General features: G+C 37.4%; 1 pseudogene; it reads left to right on the forward strand.

Annotated features, from left to right (window-relative positions):
• The first annotated feature begins 559 nt into the window (after positions 1–559).
• LOC111157006 overlaps positions 560–19,619 on the forward strand; it is a 33,521-nt pseudogene continuing 14,461 nt past the window's right edge.

The following is a 19,619-nucleotide window of genomic DNA, read 5'->3' on the forward strand; positions in this document are numbered from 1 at the left end:
AGGACTGACATAAAACCATGGGCCCTGAAGGCTGGAAAGACTGACATCACTGCTGACATTTTCCTTTGGCAATATCCCTTTTCTTCACATAGAGTGAGGTAAAATAGAGCCTATTTTAAATTTTAACTTTTAGTTCACTCTCTAAAGAGGGGTGCACATTTATCAGATTAAGTCAGCAGCTGAAATACATTTAAATTCATTCAATGTTCCTGCCTTTTTCCTCAAAGCATTTTTACTGAATTTAACAACGTGAAGTGGGAGAAAATGCAGAAATTTGCCCCAAGTAGCTTCCACCTCTGATACACAGTCTCTTACAGCCTTCATGGATTGAGTTTGAATTTAATAAAATGGATATAAATAAGTCTCCTGAAGTGTTTTCATTTCTCTTCTCAATTTGAACCGTCAGAATGTAAGATAGAGGAAAAAATAGCATAAAACTAATATTGTGGAATGGAGGCATGTATTACTGAAAATTCTCATATTAATGTTATTGGTTATATTGTCAGCTCTGGGGAATTTCAGCCAGGATCTCATCAGCAGTAAAAGATAGGAAACGGCTATGAAGGTTGCTGAGGTAGGATTTCTTGTGTCTCTTCTTGAGGATGGATAAATAGGGACTTTGATGACTTGGGGCTTCTTTTTCATGGTGCATATAGCGGTAAATGTATATATAGATGAGCTGAAAATAGGTTTAAAATTAGAAAAAGAGGTGACTTATTCACTGATGCCTATTTTGAGTGCAAAAGAAACAAAAATTCCTAAGTAGCTCTGGAGCCAAAGAGGAAATTTAAAAATATCATAGGTTATTGAGAAAACAAAGTTAATGAAAAGATTTTGTGAAAACTTAGAGAATTTGGTCAAACCCTGAAGACTAAAATACTACTTTTTTGTTTATTGTTTTTGTTTTTTTAAAGACTTTATTATTTTCAGGTTCATAACCAAATTGAGAAGAAGGTTCAGAGAGATCCCTTATGACCTCTCCTCCATTATCAACACCCCACCCCAGCAGAGGTGTATATTTGTTGCAATTGATTAACCTACATTAATACATCATTATCACCCAAAGTCCATAGTTTACATTAGGGTTCACTCTTGTACATTCTGGGGGTTTTGACCAGTGTATAATGACATATATACACCGTTATGGTATCCTAAAGAGTATTTCCAGTACCCTAAAAATCCTCCGTGCCCTGCCTGTTCATTTCTTTCTCCCACCAATCCCGGGCAGCCCCTGATGTTTTTACTACCTTCATAGTTTTTCCTTTTCTAGAAAATCATAGAGTTGAAATCATACAATGTATGGCCTTCCCATACTGGCTTCTTTTACATGGAACTATGTATTTGAATTTCCTCCATGTCTTTTCATGGCTTGAGAGTTCATTTCTTTAGGTGCTGAGTAACATTCCATTGTCTAGCTATATCACAGTTTATCTATTCACCTACTGGAGCATATCTTGGTTTCCTCCAAGTTTTGTCAATTATGAGTAAAGCTGTTACAAACATCCATGTACAGGTATTTGTGTAGATAAAAGTTTTCAGCATCTTTGGGTAAATACCAGAGAGTACTTTTGCTGATAGTATGGTAAGACTATGTTTAGTTTTGTAAGAAACTACCATACGATCTTTCAAATTGGCTGTTACTTTGCATTCATACTCATAATGAATGAAAATTCTTCTTGCTCCATATCATCACCAATATTTGATATTATTAATTAATTAGTTAATTAATTGACATTTTGGCTATTCTAGTAGGTATGCTGCAATATCTCATTGTTCTAATTTGCATTTCCCTGATGACATGACATGGAGTACCTTTTCATCTACTTATTTGCCATGTGTATATATTCTGTGATGAGATGTCTGTTAATGACTTTATCTCATTTTTTAATGAGACTGTTTTCTTATTGTTTAATTTTAAGAATTTTTTTTTCATATTTTTGATAATAGTTCTTTATCACATATGTCTTTGCAAATATTTTCTTCCAGCCTATGGCTTGTCTGTTTATTTTTCTTGACAGTTTCTACTAAAGAGCAGAAAGTTTTAATTTTAATGATGTTCAGTTTATCAAATATTTCTTACATAGATTGTGCCTTTGGTGTTTTATCTAAAAAGTCATTGCTGGGTGTCACATACCCCTCCATGAATGGGCAGGAGCAAGTGGGTGGGCAGGTGACCAGGCAGCCATTTTGATAGAGCCTGGGCACCCTGAGAGCCATGCTGTGGAGCTGTTCTTTGTAACTGCATCTGCCTGGGGGGTGAGGAGGAGTGATCCTCCACAAGGAGGTGTTCTCCCACTGGTGAGGGACCATGCAGCTGTGCAGAGGTAGTTTTCTTCTGAGATCATTAATAGGAACCATTCTCTCTCATGCCCAGCTTGAACAAGGACATGAGACTCCTCTTTGACCAGTTCATGAAGAAACATGAAGATGACTCCTAGAAATGTTTGCCTTCATACAAATGTAAATCAACTTGAAGTAGTCAAGACTTCAAAATCTTTTTTGTGACATAAAGCCTGTAAAATAACAAGTGTCATAGCCCCAGCTCTTCCCTAGAAGCTTTAAGGAAGGCCTGGGCCTTGAATATGTGATATTCCATAATAATGTTGAAGAAAGGATAGTTTACATATTTCAAGGAGGTCCTTACCTGCAAGGAGCAGCTGGCTTCCTTCATGGAGGTGCCATTGCAACCATGACTGATGCTACTGTTGGTATGTCTGCGATTACAGTTGAGGAACTGTCATGACTGACAATCTCAGCACTAATTTTAAACTGTCAATCCCCCTTTGTTCTGTTTTTGTGATAAACAGCCAACTTGATAAAGTTGAAGGAAGGAAATTGTTTGTTTTCTGTGATGTTCAAAGCACAGATGAGAAGGCCCTATATATAGTCAGAGGCAACAAGTTTATTGGTAAAGCTGGATCCCAAAGAAATTTTGACGTAAGAGAGCTGCTGGTGCATTCTACACCAGTCTGCACTAGGCTTTCTCTCCTCCAGAAGAAGCTGCTGTCTCCAGTCCTTCTTTACTTACCTGCTGTTGAGTCCCCCAGAGGATGAAGCCTGCTAACACTGACCTTCCTAAACAAATCTTCAGAATACAACTCCAAGAGCTATTTCCACCTTCTAAACTTTTTAACATAGAAGCACTCTCTACGGGGTGGGGGGGGGAATGTCATTGCCAGATGAAAGGTCATCTAGATTTTCTTCTATGTTATCTTCTAGGAGTTTTATAGTTTTATATTTTACATTTAGGTCTGTGGTCCACTTTGAGTTAATCTTTCAGGTTACATAAAGTCTGTTTTCTGTTTGTTTGTTTTATGTGCATGTCTAATTGATCCAGCACCATTTGTTAAAAACAAAATGAAACAAAACAAAAAAAACTCTCTGCTCCATTGTGTTGTCTTTGCTCCTTTGTCAGAGATTAGTTGTCTATTTATGTGGGTCTATTTATGGGCTTTCTATTCTGTTCCATTGATCTATTTGTCTGTTGCCAATACCGCACAATCTTGATTACTGTAGCTTAAAATAAGTATTAAAATTGTGTAGTGTCAGTCCTACAACTGTGTTCTTCTTCAATATTCTGTTGGTTATTTTTGGTCTGTTGATTTTCCACATAAGCTTTAGAATCAGGTTTTCATCACCAGAAAATAACTTGCTTGGATTATGATTAGAATTGCATTGAATCTATAGATCAAGTTGGGAAGAGCTTACATCTTAATAATATTGAGTTTTCCCATCCATGAACATGGAATATCTCTCCATTTATCTAGTTATTTGATTTCATTCATTAGTTTTATAGTTTCTCTTGTATAGATCTTGTATTTATATTTTGTTAGAGTTATGTCTAAGTATTTTATTTTGGGAGAGGCTAATGTAAAAAGTGTTGGAGTTTACATTTCAAATTTCATTTGTTTATTTACTGTTACACAGGAAAGTGGTTGACCTTTTGTATATTATTAACCTCGTACCTTGTAACCTTGCTATTAGTTCCAGGAGTTTTTTGACTGATTCTTTCAGATTTTCTACATAGGCAATCATGTGATCAATAAAGATTGTTTCATTTTTTTCTTCCAAATCAGTATATGCTTTATTTCTTTTTCTTGTCTTATTATTTTAGCTGGGACTGCTTTTATTTTAAAAGGAGAGATGAAATAAATGAACAAAGTATTCAATTCAATAAGTTAGAACAGATGAGGAGATTCTGGTTAAGATGCTATACTAAGTTCATGCTTTGGTGCTGTCTCCATTCTCAACTCAAAGCAATAATAGATAAAATACTTAAAAAATACAAAACAGGACATACGATGGCAAAGGTTACTGGAATGTGGCTATGGGCACAGCAAAGGCAGGGTTTAGCACCTACTGGGTAGATTCGAGAACCAGGCTCCTGACCTGAAGTTGGTTGAGGGATGAGCCTTCTGACAGAAAAACAAACAAAGTCTCATTTTTAGAAGATTTTGACATTTGAAGGCAGCTGGACAAAGGCATAGTTTCATGTCCACATCTGAACCAATCAACCTCTTTTTTAATAGCATTGACCAAAACACATTGTTCAAATAATATTGTCCCCCATATGAATATGAACTAGGATTCCTAGGATTACCTGTTTCTAACCTGGTATCTGGGAGACTAAGTGGAGGCAACACAGAGTCTCTACATAAAAAGAGGTAAACAGAGAGAATAAGAAAAAAGAAAATAAAAGCAAAAGCAAACAAAAACTTCTCCAAATACAGGCTTGCAAAAAGATAAAAAGATATAGGACAAAATTAAGAAATAAAATATCAAATTTACTGCAGATAAGGTTATTCAGAATAGTTGGGCAAATATTTGCAATAATTATATTTAAGAATGTAAAAAAGATGTAAAAAGAAATAGCTTCTATGAAAAATGTGAGCAATGATATACTTAAAAAGCAGAAAAGCTAAAAGCAGCAAGATAAAAATAAAAACCAGTTAAAATCCTAGAAATAAAACTATTTTAAGAAGCTATATGGGAGGGATTTTAGACTAGACACAATTGCATAGTGAAATGGTGAACTAGAAGCTAATGCCAAGGAATTGGTTCCAGGTGCTACTACAAGAGCTAGAACCAAAAACGTGAAGTAATATGGGGACATGGAAACAGTTTGAGAATCTCCCATATATATTTGATGAAAGCTCCAGAACAGAAGAAATGAAGACACAATATTTTAGGAGATAACTTTCAGCATTAAAATAATCAAACAAAATTATTTGAGATCTGAGATCAAAAGAGCAATCTAAGCTCTTCAAGATAGTTGAAGAAAACAAATCCACACCTAGACCCATAACATATTGCAGAATATTCAAACTATAAAGAAAATCTAATGTGCATCCTGAGGGAAATAAGCATTAATCTACAAAGAAATAAACTTACGGACAGTAAACAGTAGGCACTGGTAAATGGGGATCATATTTTCAAAGTGCTGATGTAGCTAATTTAGCTTGTATGAGGGACAAGCTCAACTGGAAGAATGGCATCATTGTAAATGAAATGTAGTTGGTATCTCACTCTTCCTTTAAATATTTCCAGTGAAAGAAGTCCTTTTCCTCTCTTAAAATGAGCAACGTCATGATCTTTCTGGGCACTTTTAAGTTAATAAAGGGTTTTATGGGCACTTCGAGATATGAAACACATTTTTAAACCAGTCCTTACACTGGCCAGTCCTATCCCATAGTTAGAGATCCTAATTTTGCTCAAAATTACATCACTCTCCTCCTCTCAGCTGAGGTTGGTGGGGAAGAGGCCAAGATGGGGGACAGGAAATTTTCACTGGACTTAAGAGCCAACTCTCTATTTTCTAGGTGGAATAATGTTTGCAGCTGGCTCTGATTCATATGCACCTGATTGACATGGCCTGATGTTCTCTTTCCTGTAGCTACCTTTACCCTCTGTCTTCAGGCCACTAAGAACCTCATATGTCACCTTCAGCCTCTGGTACCGAAGCCCCATTCCCATGGGAAGCCTGTTGGACAGGACCCCAAAGGACTCATGCCAGTGTTCTCAGGGATTGGCCCACATTTGGCCCATGGGTTAAGTTCATGCTTTCCTTTGTCATGACCTACTTTGGAGTTGCTGGCTGATCCTAATCTGGTCACTTCTCCCTCAGCTCTCCTGTTAGCAGCTAATCTACCATCATCAGTTTTTCACATTTCCCAAGCAGGGTTCAGAAGCTAGCCCTCAGTGTTCACTTCACAGCCCACATTTTATGTTCTCCCCATGATCCAACTGGAATTTGATATTAAAGATTCAGCTTCACTTCCCTGCACAATTGCCCCAGGTAGGATGGTAGACAGGGTCCTCACCCTGTGACACCTACAAGGTCGTTCAACATGGCTGAACCATTTCCTGTGAAAATGTGTACACCTTAGTGGGTTGTCTGTCTTAGAACTTACTTTGGACTTGGGTGCCTTGAGTTTTCTTACTGAATATCCCATTATATCAACTAAATTAACATTCAAGACAATTTAGACATTTTTAGATTAAAAAGACCAAGAGGTATGACAAATGCTAAAATATTGAGATGTATTTCGTCAGGGAGAAAAATGAACTTGGAGGGAAGATATGAATGTAATGTGTACAGAAATTAATTAAGTGTGAGAGTAAATGTAATTAGCTATTACATTTATTTTTAGGTTTTGTTTTATCAAAGGTACGCAGGCACATAATTTAAGCAGTGAAGTAGTTCTATAGCAGTTGCTTCTTTTAAAACCCAACAGTTTCCAACCTCTCCATCCCTTCAGGCTCTCTCTCTTGTCAATCTTATCAAGCCCCATTTTATAAAGACAAACAAACAAGCAAAAAACCAAATATATGCTATAAAAGTACAAATAGAAAATTCCAGTGTAGACCACTCCTTTGACTAGACAGGTATACCTAGCTGCCTGCCTGAGCATGGCACTTGGATGTCTAGGAGGAATCACAGATCAATAAGGTCACAACTGAACTCCTGACTTTCTTCTTTAAACCTGCATTATGAGACAGACCAAAAATAAAATTATGCTCTTTTAAAAAATCCTACTTTAAATTCATCAACAAATCCCATTGGCTCTAGTGGAAATATTCCTAAATCTTACCATTTCCATCACTGCCCCATGGATCTCACTCCTTCTATGCTCTAGTTTTCCTGCTCTGGTCCATTCTCACCAGTGGCTTTGCTGTTCCTCCAAGGTCCCCACGCTAGCCCAGCTCAGTAGTTGCTGATCCTTCAGCCTGAACGTTCCTCCATCTGGATAGTTTCCTGGCTGCCTCCATACTCCTCCACTCAGGCCTCTGCTTAACTACTACCTTATCAATTTATCTCCTTGTATCTAATTCATTTTCACTCAGTACCTGTCACCATGCCATTCCTGTCTCTTGCTCATTCTCCTTTTGTCTCTTTCTCTTTTTCTACTTGCATGGACATACACACACACAGTTTGTTCATTAGTTTTTATTAGTCTATAAAATGTCTTCTCTCCCTAGAATGAAAGTTCCATGAGAACAGATACTTTGTTTTATTGTACTGCTATGCCTGGAATAATGCTTGTCATGTCGTAGGGCTCCAATACATTAATCTTTTACAGTTTTATTGACGTACATAATACATCCAGTAAATTTCACACATCTTAAGTATATAGCTTAATGAGTTTTTATAGTATTCATATACACACATGCAAACACCATCAAGATGTGGGACATTTCCATCTCCCCAGAAGGTTCCCTTGTGCCCTTTTCAGTCAGTACCCGCTCCAGGATGTAACCACCAAGATATTAGTTTTGCCTATTCTTGAATGGCATATAAATGAACCTTATATCGTATAAGTCTGTCTGGCTTCTGTTGCTCAATATTTGTCTGTGATTTTCATCATGTTGCTGTGGTATCAATAGTTCATTCTTATTTTTATGGCGGCAAGTATTTTTTGTATGAACATATGTATATTTATTGTTTTTTCCTACGGGGTGGAAATTTGGGCTGCTTCCAATTCTTTACAATTGTGCATGCTCTTGTGTATGTCTTCTGGTGCAAGTATGCACTCATCTCTCTTGGGTATATATCTAGTAGGGGATTGTAGTGTTACAGATTAGCTGTGTGTCTCACTTTAGTAGACACTGCTGGACAGCTTTCCAAAATGGTTGGACCACTTTACACCCACACCAGCAATAACTACTAGTATCATCCCCCTCGTTTTTCTATCATGGTTCTATCAGGAAAGAGAAATCACTCATCTGGTTGGAATCATCACTATACCATACCAGGAACTACACAATTTTGTGTCCAGATCAAATTCACTTTAACTTGTGCAGAATTGATCACTCCCTTACTGTGGATGCCAAGAGAGCCCTAGCATAGGTGGAAACTGCTCCTATTTTTCAACAAAATATTCAAATGATTCCAGTAAAGGTCTATTGCCCCATTCCATGAGGTTGTAATCTGCTAGAAGTTGAGACAGCTTTTATCTATGGATACTTGTTGAGGGTTCAATTGTGTCCCTCATAAAGATACATTCAAATCCTAACTCCTGTACTTGTAAAAGTGATTTAATTTAGAAATTGAGTCTTTGTAGATGTAATCAAGTCATAATTAATTATAACTAATAATTATTAATTGCCCTAATCCATTGACTGGTACCATTATAAGAAGGACAGTTTTAGACACAGACACACAGAGAGAATGTCATGCATGATAGTTAATTTTAGTTCTCAACTTGACTGGGCCATGAGTGCCCAGATCTTTGGCCAAATATTACTCGAGGTGTTTTTTGTGAAGGTATTTTAGGTTGAGATAAGCATTTGAATCAGTAGACTTGGAAAAGCAGACTGCCCCTCCTGATGTGGGTGGGCCTCACCTAATCAGCTGAAAGCCTGAATAGGACAAAAAAGCTGACCCTTCATGCAGTAAGGGAAAATTATTTTCTGCCTTGAACTGGGACATCAGCCTTTTCCCTGCTTTTGGACCCAAACTGAAACTTAGGCTCTTCTTGGTCTGAAGCCTCCCAGCCTTCAGACTAGACCTACTCTATTGGCTCTGCTGGTTCTCAGGTTTTCACTTGGACTGGGACTCCACCATTGGCTCTCCCGGGTCTCCACTTGACTCACTCTGCAGATCTTGGGACTTGCCTGCCTCCCTAATGGCATAACTGCATAATCAGCTCTGTTTCTCTGGAGGACCCTGACTGACAGACCATGCAAAGATGGAGCCAGAGATCAGAGTGATACATCTACCAAAAAAAGGAATCCCAAGAATCAAGAATCACTGGCAACCACCAGAAGCTAGGCAAGAAGTATGGAACAAAGGCTTTCTCAGGGTCTCAGAAAGTCTCTAGAAAGAACCAATCTTGCCCACACCTGGATTTCAGAATCCCAACCCCCAGAGCTGTAGAGAATACATTTCTGTTGTTTTAAGCCTTCAGGATGTGATCATCTGTTACACAGCCCTAGGAAATGAATATAATACCTTTACTCAGCAAAATGCTATTGGTAGAATCTGGTGATCAGAGTCCACAAGCAGGAAAAAAAGGAAGTTCAGGCCTGTTTTTTCCCCTTGTACTTTGTGAATTTTCTATTCTATTTCTATTCTAGTGGCTGTCTGACCTTAAAAACATCTCAGTAGAGGTCCTATCACATAAGCCATATGAGCAGGTGTTGTAGAAGACCTTGCTGTGGGGGACCTTCTGGCCCAAGAAGTCCTCCTGCCTCATGGTTGCTGCTGACAGAGAGAATCCAGCAGACAGATGACAACACTTATCTGAGCCAGTGCCTGGGTAAAGCGAGTCCCACTCAATAGATGCCCGTGGACTTGTGCAATGTGGTAATGGTGGTGGTTGCAATGGGGCCTCTTCTACTAAAACAACTATTATACTCTAAGTGGAGAATCTACCCTCAAGTTCTGTGACTTGGTTTAATACACACTGGTAGCTCCTTCCAACCCTGTATGTGGATCCCAGGATGTACCTGCAGGACTCACACTGCACAAAATCAGGTCCAGAAGCCCTCATTGGATTCAGATGTCGCTCTTGAATTTGGTGGCATACTGGAAAGATGGTTATCCAGGGGACCGTAACAGTAGAACACGGGTCAATAAGGAAAAATCAGGCACCAAGCAGAAAGAAAGAAGAAGCAACATGGACATCAGTTTCATTGTAGTGCCCTGATGATCTTGCATGTTTCCATATAAGTCGGGTTGGGGAGGCTTCACCACAACCTGTCCCAAGTCTTTGCAAACATGCTGTATTGCCCCAGTGCACGGGGAGATAAGCAGCCTTGTAGGCAGCTGTCAAGGCAGTTGCCCATCCTCCTCTCTATCTCACAGGAGGCTTCTGTGAGGCTTTCATCTGTACCTCTCATGTCAGTAAAACTTGGGACACCACTTAATTCCCTTTTGGGTGTAGTTGCATCTTGTAAAGTCCTATGACTCCTTGGTGGCTGGGTAACCCACTGTCCATGCTGCTCGGCATCTGGACCTTCTGGCTCAGTGTCATCCCGTAGAACTAAAGACATGGGGAAATGTCACCATGCCTTTTTTTTTTTTTAAGATTTTATTTATATATTTTTATTTATTTGACAGAGAGAGACACAGTGAGAGAAGGAACACAAGCAGGGGGGAGGAAGAGGGAGAAGCAGGCTTCCCGTGGAGCAGGGAGCCCGATGCGGGGCTCTATCCTAGGACACTGGGATCATGACCTGAGCCGAAGGCAGACGCTTAATGACTGAGCCACCCGGGCGCTCCACTGTTTGGCTTTTGTTGTAAGTGATAAGTCATGTGGATCCATTGAGGCAGTCTGTGTCTATGGGAGTACGGCGGGCAGACCTACCAGACACAGCAGGGACACCTGCAGCTCCGTATTCATCCCCTCATCCCCTTGAGACTGGGGACTTCCTCACTCTTTGGCAGTAACATGTATCACTGCAAGAAACTGGATCTTCGGAAGCAGAGGTAAAGTTCTGAAACGGCTTTGGTTGACGTGTTAAATGGCTCTGAGCCTTGACTTTCTCTTTTGTCAAATGGGGACTGTAATTCCTATTTTTCAGGTTGGCTGTGGGAATAGCATGATCCTAAGTTCACTGGGCTTAGAATAAATTCATAAAATGAAAGTCCCATAATGTAAGTATGAAGTCAAATGATGGGACTGTTTTGTGCTACAGAATTTTCCTAAAAGGCTGTAAAATTTAAATAGAGCCAAGATTATTTCATGGTAATTGCATCCGTTGGGTGCTTGTATCATTTTTATACAGTATTTTTTGCTGTTAAGTATTTTTTGCTGAAAGACACTTGGCCATTGCTCTAATTTGTATTTTGATTATTTAGAAGCGTATTTTCTTACATTTTGTTTACTATTTGTAAGCCTGGATACAGTTTTGTGTGTGACTTATTTTAATCTTTTCCCAAATATCTAATTGGATGTTAATATAAAGATCAATCAAGATGCAAAATGAAATTGACAAATGCTTTTTCCCAATTGCAGAATTTTTTTAAAAATATTTTTCTTGGTCTATTCCATCTTAGTTATTTTTTTCTTTCTGCATATTGTAAATATTTTATATTCAAATACATTTGTTTATTCCTCTGTGATTTCCTCTATTGCTTCAAAGCTGAGATTGCCCTCATGATACAGATCTGATAAATATTTTATTATATTACTTTGGATTTTCTTTTTTAGATTTTTACAGTTTTATATTTTGTTTGATTTGGAAGTTAATTTGTTTGTATTTACCTTAAATATTCTTACACAACTGTTAGGCACTAAAAAAACATCTAATTAAATGACATTTTAATGTATATTTGTTCTTGACATTCTACTGATCAAATCATACATTTTAATATACAATGACACTATTTGTGACCTTTCCACTTGTTTTCCATTATTGCTACTATCTGAGACCAAACATTTTCTCATTGTTTGTTCACTGTATTTATTTGATGTATGTTTTTATTGCCAAATAACCAATTTAAAAAATAAAGAATTGTTTTTAATCCCAATTATCAAAGCAATGGTCCCAATTTATAGGATTCTCTAAAAAATACAGAGTAGTAAAAATAAGAAAAACTCACTCATAAAAAAAGAAACACTCACTTATAATTGAAAACAATCTTTTAACCTGTTATATTTTAACTTTTATTATGTATCATTTTTGGTTTATGAAGTTCTATCATTTATAAAATTGGTGAAATATTTGTACCAATTCAGAGTTGTGAGGATTAAACAAAATTAAATGTTTGAACATTGAGCATACTATTCAACATATACTATTTAATGAGTATTAATTATTACTTTTTACCTACATGGTTCTACAACTTTACACTATATTTCACTTCACGTGATACTGTATCCTTTTCCCCATTCAGATATAAATACTTTCAATGAGAAATTTTAAACACAATTTAACTGGGTGTATAATCTATAATAATTCATAGGTATATCATTGTATATGAGTGAGTGTGTGTGTGTGTGAGTGTGTGTGATTAAACCTACCATTTTCCTGTTATATGTTTGGTTCTGCTCTAGTAGTTTACATTGTGAAAAAGCTTTATCTGTTTTGGAATTTTTGCTAAGGATAGGAATCTAGACCTGAAGTTGTTCCATCAGTGACTAGGAATGATCGTTAAATGTGGGTGTGCATATACATATATATGTATGTATAGACACAGATACATAACACACATATGCACATGCACACAAATATAATGTGTATATATACTTTCAAAAGGCCTCATTCCAGTTTATAATCCAAATGTTTTTGTTACTGTTTCATTTCAGTTTGTCCATATGTTGCCTTAGTCTTTATTTTACTAATTTTATATTACTTTCCTTTTTCACTTACATCTGATATTGTGCTTTTCCCCATGTGCTTGTTTACTATATCATATTCTTACAAAAAATGAATCACTAGTGTATGTCTTTTGCCTATTTATGTAATTTCTTCATCATCTCATGGTCTCTAAATATAACATGTTCTTCTTTCTCCGAGGATCAGAAAATGTTCCATTCAATTTCCTTTTATATTTTTTCAATCTTATATTTTCTTCATTATGAAAGTACTATTAGAGACATTTGGTAATTGTTGATATGTGAAAAGATGCAAAAATGAAAATAACCACACATCCCAGTAACAATAATAAACATGATATTATTTTTAAATTCTATTTGTTTTTTTCTTTCAATACTTGAGATTTTTATATATTATCTTTGTGCATTTTTAATATTTTACTATATATGTACCTAATTTCATAAAAATTATCTGCAAATCTCATCATTAATTACAGAGCAGTTTACCACATAGATGAATACATGAGTACTTTAACCCCTTACCTAAATTTAAATATTGAATTTCCCATAAGTTATGCTTTTGCAAATAATGATTTGAACATCTTATTATATAGATACTATTCACCTTTCTAATAATTTCCATTGTGGAATTTATTTATTTATTTATTTATTTATAGAGAGAGAGGGAGAGCATGTGAGAGTTGGGGGAGGGGAGCAGAAAGAGAGGGAGAGAGAGAATCTCAAGCAGATTTCATGCCTGGCATACAGCCCAACATGGGGCTTGATCTCACGACCCTGAAATCATGACCTGAGCCAAAATCAAGAATGGGATGCTTAACTGACTGAGACACCCAGATGCCCCGATTATGAAAATATTTAAGTGTATAATTACTTGGTAAACATTTTGAGTATTTTTAAGGCTCTTGAAATATAAGGCAAGTCACTTTTAAGGACTTCGCATCAGAATTTATTTATTGTGTTTCATTTTGTGGCCACTTTCAATCTGGAATATTATAATGTTTTAATTCTGGAAAAGGAATTACCAATTTATTTTAAATTATACATATTTTTGGACACAGAGAAATGAGAGAACAGAGAGTTCTTGCAAGAGAGATCAATGAATTATATTAAGTCCCACTAACATGTTAGTGCATTTTAACAATTGGGTTATGAACATGGATATGTATTAATATGTACAGAAGTTTTTATAGATTTTATTGATATAAGGGATTATAGCATTAATTTATAAATAATAATAAAATATATAATATTCTTTGTCAAAATTCCAAAAGTCAGTTGATTCTCAGAGAAGGCATTCAGTGATATTTTGCGAAACTCTTTTTATCTGTAGCCAATCTGCTCTTGAAATTGATGAGTCAGCATAGTTCTGACTGGTTGATGTTTTCACTGTGGTAACAAGTGAGGCAAAAGTGAAACAATGTAGATGTTTGTTCTCATATGTCAGGGAGCTTCTTTACTGAATTAAATGATAGTTTTCAAACACTGGAAGAATATTTTTGAAAATTTTTGTGCAATTCACATTATGGCAGCAAATATGGCACAATATTAAATCTAGTCTTATTAACATTTTGTTCCCCAATTTATGAAGTTTAGACAATAAAAATACAATAATCAAGCTCTGAATTGAAACATTTGTTCATTTCCATGCTGCAAGTACTCCCACTGTGGCCAATTCAGACTACAACCCGATGTCAGTAATGAGAAATGGGGAAGAAATGCACATTAGCACACCATTCTATCATATTTCTATCATAAACACAATAGCTGTAAGTAATCTCAAAAATATACCAATAATAAAATGTAGTAAAATAGTTAGGAAGTCATGAGTTTTGAGTATTTATTACCTCTGAAGTATAATTTATTTAATTGTTTATGGAATTAAATTTTTAATATGGTTGTGTTGACTAACTGGCATGCAAGATTCCTAAACATGTGAAATCATGGAAAATGTGAAAGTAAACTTGAAAATGAACAGTTAAGAGGTGGCCCTAGTATGCCACTGCTTAAAGCCAAATATAATAAAAAATTCATCTGCACATAGTTCAAGCAAAAGTGTTAATGTCTTATCATAAAAAATAGCAGTAACCATGCCACCTCTTCCCACCTGACAGACTTGCTCCCAAGGGGTGATTCGCTTCAAATCTTCTTCCAGTTCCACTAGTGTATCTCCACATTAAAATCAAAACCAAAACCAAAAAGCCTTATTTTTTTTTCTTGATTTATTCCTATTGGACATAGTGCATTGACTTTTTGTATTGCTCTCCTATAGTCCACGTCACCCAACATAGTTATGTCACCAGATTTCAGGGTTCTTGTGTCTCTTGGAGTCGAAGAAGGAACCTCGAGGATGGAAAAGGGTGAAGAGAAGCAGAAGTTTATTAAGGGAAGGTGAGAACAGAAAGGAAAGAACAAAGCTCTCTAGTGTGAGAAGGGACCTGAATGGGTTGCCCCTGAGGGATTTTAGGGCCAGTCTTTTATTGAGAGCTGACTGGAGAAGCTTGTGGCCTTGGGATTCTTGTGCTCTCTTGGTTTGTTCCCTTATCTTGTGCTTAGCTCTGTTTCAGCGTCTCCACCTGACAGGAATAGTTCCAGAGCCCAGTCAGGGGGGCAAGGGCCTCCTAACTCTCCTACCTAGAACTTCACCCCTTCCCTATTCATGGGACTGGACCTGTGGGCAGAAAAAGCAATACTGGGTTTGTGAGGAGTGACTGATTGTGTACTTTTTAATTAATGGGGGTTTAGGGATAGCACAAGTCTCAAGGAATCTGGAAGCAAGGCTTTCAGAACCTTGAAGGGCAGGCTGCTGCCAAGATAAGAGACAAGGGAAAGAGGAAATAGGAAATAGGAAGGGAAGTTAAGTACTCTGGGTAGAAGAATATTGTGTTAATGTTACAAGTTCAAACAGTAAAGACAAAGCAGCTAAAAATGGGGAGAGAAAGGAAAAAGTAGAAGAAGATAATTAATTGTTATCTAGGCAATTAGTAGGAGTCAAGGATACTTCTAAAAACTGATAGATGAGATAGTAAAGTGTTGATTACAAAAAAGGAATTGGGAATACAATAAAGGCAACTTCTAGGATAATACAAGTTTTGCTAAATACCAAGTGAAATTATTTCTAAAAAGCAATAAAAGACATATTAAAGACACCATATGACAGGAAAACATACATCCACATAACTGAATTATGCCAACTACCATATGAATTTAGAAGAGCCCAAGCTCCAGAAAAGAACCCAACTAACCAATACCTTGATTGTAGCCTGGGAGACCCTAAATGGAGGACCCCACTAAGCCACAGCTGAACTCCTGACCCACAGAAACTATGAGAATTTAATGAACATGGTTACTTCAAGGCACAATGTTTGTGATGACTTAGTACACAGACATGGAAAAAGAATATAGAAGTCTACAAGAAAAATTAAATAAAATAGACCTGATATCATCGTGTGCTTAGAAAATACTTCTCTTTCAACCAAAGTAAAGATATCGGAATATATGGGAGAAAATTCCATAGAAATAGAGAACTCAACCAATCAGAGGTGAGGAGTATTAATTCCAAGAACATATTAAGAATTTTATAAGAAAGGAGATGTTAAACATGTGGCTGAACAGTATATTTTTTTTACTTTTTAAAAAAATTTTTGTTTATTTGACAGAGCAAGAGAAGGAACACAAGCAGGGGGAGAGGGAGAGGTAGAAGCAGGCTTCCCATGGGCAGGGACCCTGATGCGGGGCTCAATCCCAGGACCCTGGGATCATGACCTGAGGCGAAGGCAGACGCTTAACGACTGAGCCACCCAGGTGCCCCGAAAAGTACATTTTTATACTATTGAAAATACTGATATTGATTTATCTGTAAATTGTAAGGTAACTAATGTGGGAAACAAAGGCAAAAGAAATATAGCTTAAATTAAATCTCCTTATAACTTGCAGCCCACTGAGATCCCTGAAACACGCAGATCATGACGTTCCTCAAGGAACTCATGGCTGCCTTAGTACCTTAATGTTTAAAAGTAACCTTATCTTTGTTCTCACACTCTTGAAATCCTATTACTGGAAACTGGATTTCAAGATTAGTCCCTGATTTTCATTTCTTTGGTAGTTTTAGTCTCTGTTGTTGCTTTGTTCTGCTTTCTGGTTATTTCTTAGACTTCAACTCTTTGTACAGGTCATCTCAGGGTGTTATAACAAAAATGCAATAGACTGGGTGGCTTAACAAGGAACATTTATTTTTCACTGTTCTAGAGGCTGAAGGATGCTGGTAGATACCATGTCTAGTGACAGTTGTCTTCCTGGTTTGCAGGTGGCTGTCTTCCTGCTGTGTTCTCATATTGCAGAGAGAAGGTGGGAGAGGGCTCTGGTCTCTCTCTCCTTATAAGGGAACTAATCCCATCATGGAGATTATCCTCAAGACCTTATCTAAATGTAATTACCTCCCAAAGGCCCCACCTCCTAGAACCATCTTATTGGAGTTTATGACTACAAAATATATTTTGGGGGGCCACCAGCATTTAGTCCATGGCACCCTTTTATTAAATTTTTGTTTTATCTATGATGTTTTCAAATTTAAGTAACTTTGTCTTATTTTTTTTCTTTTTATCATTGGGTTCTTCTTTCATGTTTATATTATATTTTTGTATCTCTCCAAGGGTAATTATAACTTTTTGGAAACTTTCCCTCAATCCCTGAGTGTCCATTTTTCTGCTTCTCTGTTTTGGTCTTTAGCCATCGAATCCTAGTCCAAACCTCAATTAGTCAGTCTTGCCTGGATAATGGCAGGAGCCTCTGAATCAACCAGGGTCCCACCAGGACAACCATAACCTCTCGGTACTTCACACAGAGGGACTTTTATAGGAAATTGTGATGGAAGAGCAGAGAAGGTGAATGGGATTGTGGGGAAATGACCTAGGGCTGGAGGTACTCCTGGATGAGATGATGTTTCCAGACTCTGAAAACAAGTTGTTGCACAGGAAACCTAGAATCATGTGAGGTCTGCACAGTGAGTTCTGACACCACAAAGTTGCTGCCTGAAATTGCGACAGAGGGAGAAAAAGACCTAGCTTCTTCCTCTGCCTGTTCCTCAATTTTCCGAGGTGGTCAGGGTCAGCCAGGAGACAGTAAAGCTAACTGCTGGAATCGTGAGGAGCTACAAATCTCAGGGCTCTTTGCTATTTCTCTTAGGAGGGAGAGCAGAACAAAGAGGGTCTTTTCCCCACGCACTGGCAAGAAGGAACCTTCGAAAATGCAAGTCTGATCCTTTTTGTTCTCTGCTTGAAACTCTCAAGTGGCTTTCTAGCTATTCTGAGGAAGGCCAAGGGTTTTATCATTGCTTTTAAAAAGACGAGGGCTCTAGCTTTTTGGACTCTCCCTCACACTGACATTCTTCTTATCTTGCTGTCTCTTGGACATTCTCACATAAAACAGTAAATTTCCACCCCGATACTGTTATGCCCTTACCCTGCTTTGGTTCTCTCTATACCCTCCCAACAACTGCCATATTATCTATTTGTTGGTATTTATTTTTATTGATTAATTAAATTCTTTCCTTATTTTTGGTCATTCCTCCCCCGGCATGTAAGCTGCGTCAAGAGAGGGACTTTATTTCCTGCTTTACCCGCAGCACCTAGAGTACTGTGGGCAACTACTTAATGCTTGTGGACCAGCGACTTCATTATGCAGTTATTTACTGAACCCTGCAATGAAAACATAAACCACGTTCCAGTGAGTGAGCTGTGGGAGGACGTTTGGGGGAGGTGCCCATGATTTTCAGTATTGGAGTCATTTTCTCTGGGGCTGCTTAGTATCTTCAGAGAAGCCTCTATCTTGTGATTGGGGTGGGGGAGGGGTAGAGACGAGGGGGTCCCTCATGGGGGCAGACTGATGGCTGGCTGGGGTTTCTGTAGTCTCCTTCATAACCTTTCACTAATTTATTTTCTTTCCATAGGTTTGAAGTGTTTTGGGGTAAGAACCAACTTCTCCTTCTTCTTTTATTTTAATGAATGTACAAACAGCTTTATTTTTTTTTTATTCGTGATAACAATTTAGTCTATTTTTTCTTCAAGTATTTTTAAATACATAGTTTTTAAAATTTACATAAAGATCACAGAATTGTTAATTCAGAATGTAAAAGAAGAATGAACACATGTGAGGCAACAAACTTCTAATTCCTACCTCATTGCCTAAGGAGGAGAAGAGTCTGTGGCTCGAATTGTTCTGCACTTTTCTGTCAGTTTCTCTTTCTTAGTTCCCTTTCTCATCTTCACTGTTGTGTTCCTGGTGTTCACAGGTGCTGCAGGCCGCGGGATTTCCGTGGGAGGAGATCCCCTCTGCAGGTGCTTGGCTATAGACTGTTGATTGCCATGGTTGCCAAGCCATCTCTATCCACTTCCGGTTTTCAAATATCAGTTGAAACCTCTTGACTACTGTTCTTTCTCTTGCAATTTTTGTCCTTGTGGCTTAAGGTCTTGTAAAAATTATTTATTGCCATTTTAGCAGACTTTTGGAAAAGAGAAAAAAAAAAGAAACAGGTATGGTCTACCACTTTAACCAAAATTCTTCCAATTCTTTTTTATTATAAAGACCCAGGGCTGGCATGAGTAAAAATAATTTTACTATTTCTGTAACTTCCAAATCCTCACTAAAAGGTAAAATACTAGACAAAATAAACAAGCACAGAAGGAAACTAAGAATATGTGTGAGTAGATAGGAATTCTTCCTTTATTGCTCTTTAGGATGGGAGTTTCCCCAGATTTCCTCAACCCTAAGCCCTTAAAAGGAAGCATGAGGAGAAGGCTGAAACCAGGGGCACACAGCCATTGAACAGGAAATCTTTTCCTT

This window comes from Enhydra lutris, unplaced genomic scaffold, assembly GCF_002288905.1.
Source record: "Enhydra lutris kenyoni isolate GAN:26980312 unplaced genomic scaffold, ASM228890v2 scaffoldscaffold51, whole genome shotgun sequence".
Classification (NCBI taxonomy): Eukaryota; Metazoa; Chordata; class Mammalia; order Carnivora; family Mustelidae; genus Enhydra; species Enhydra lutris.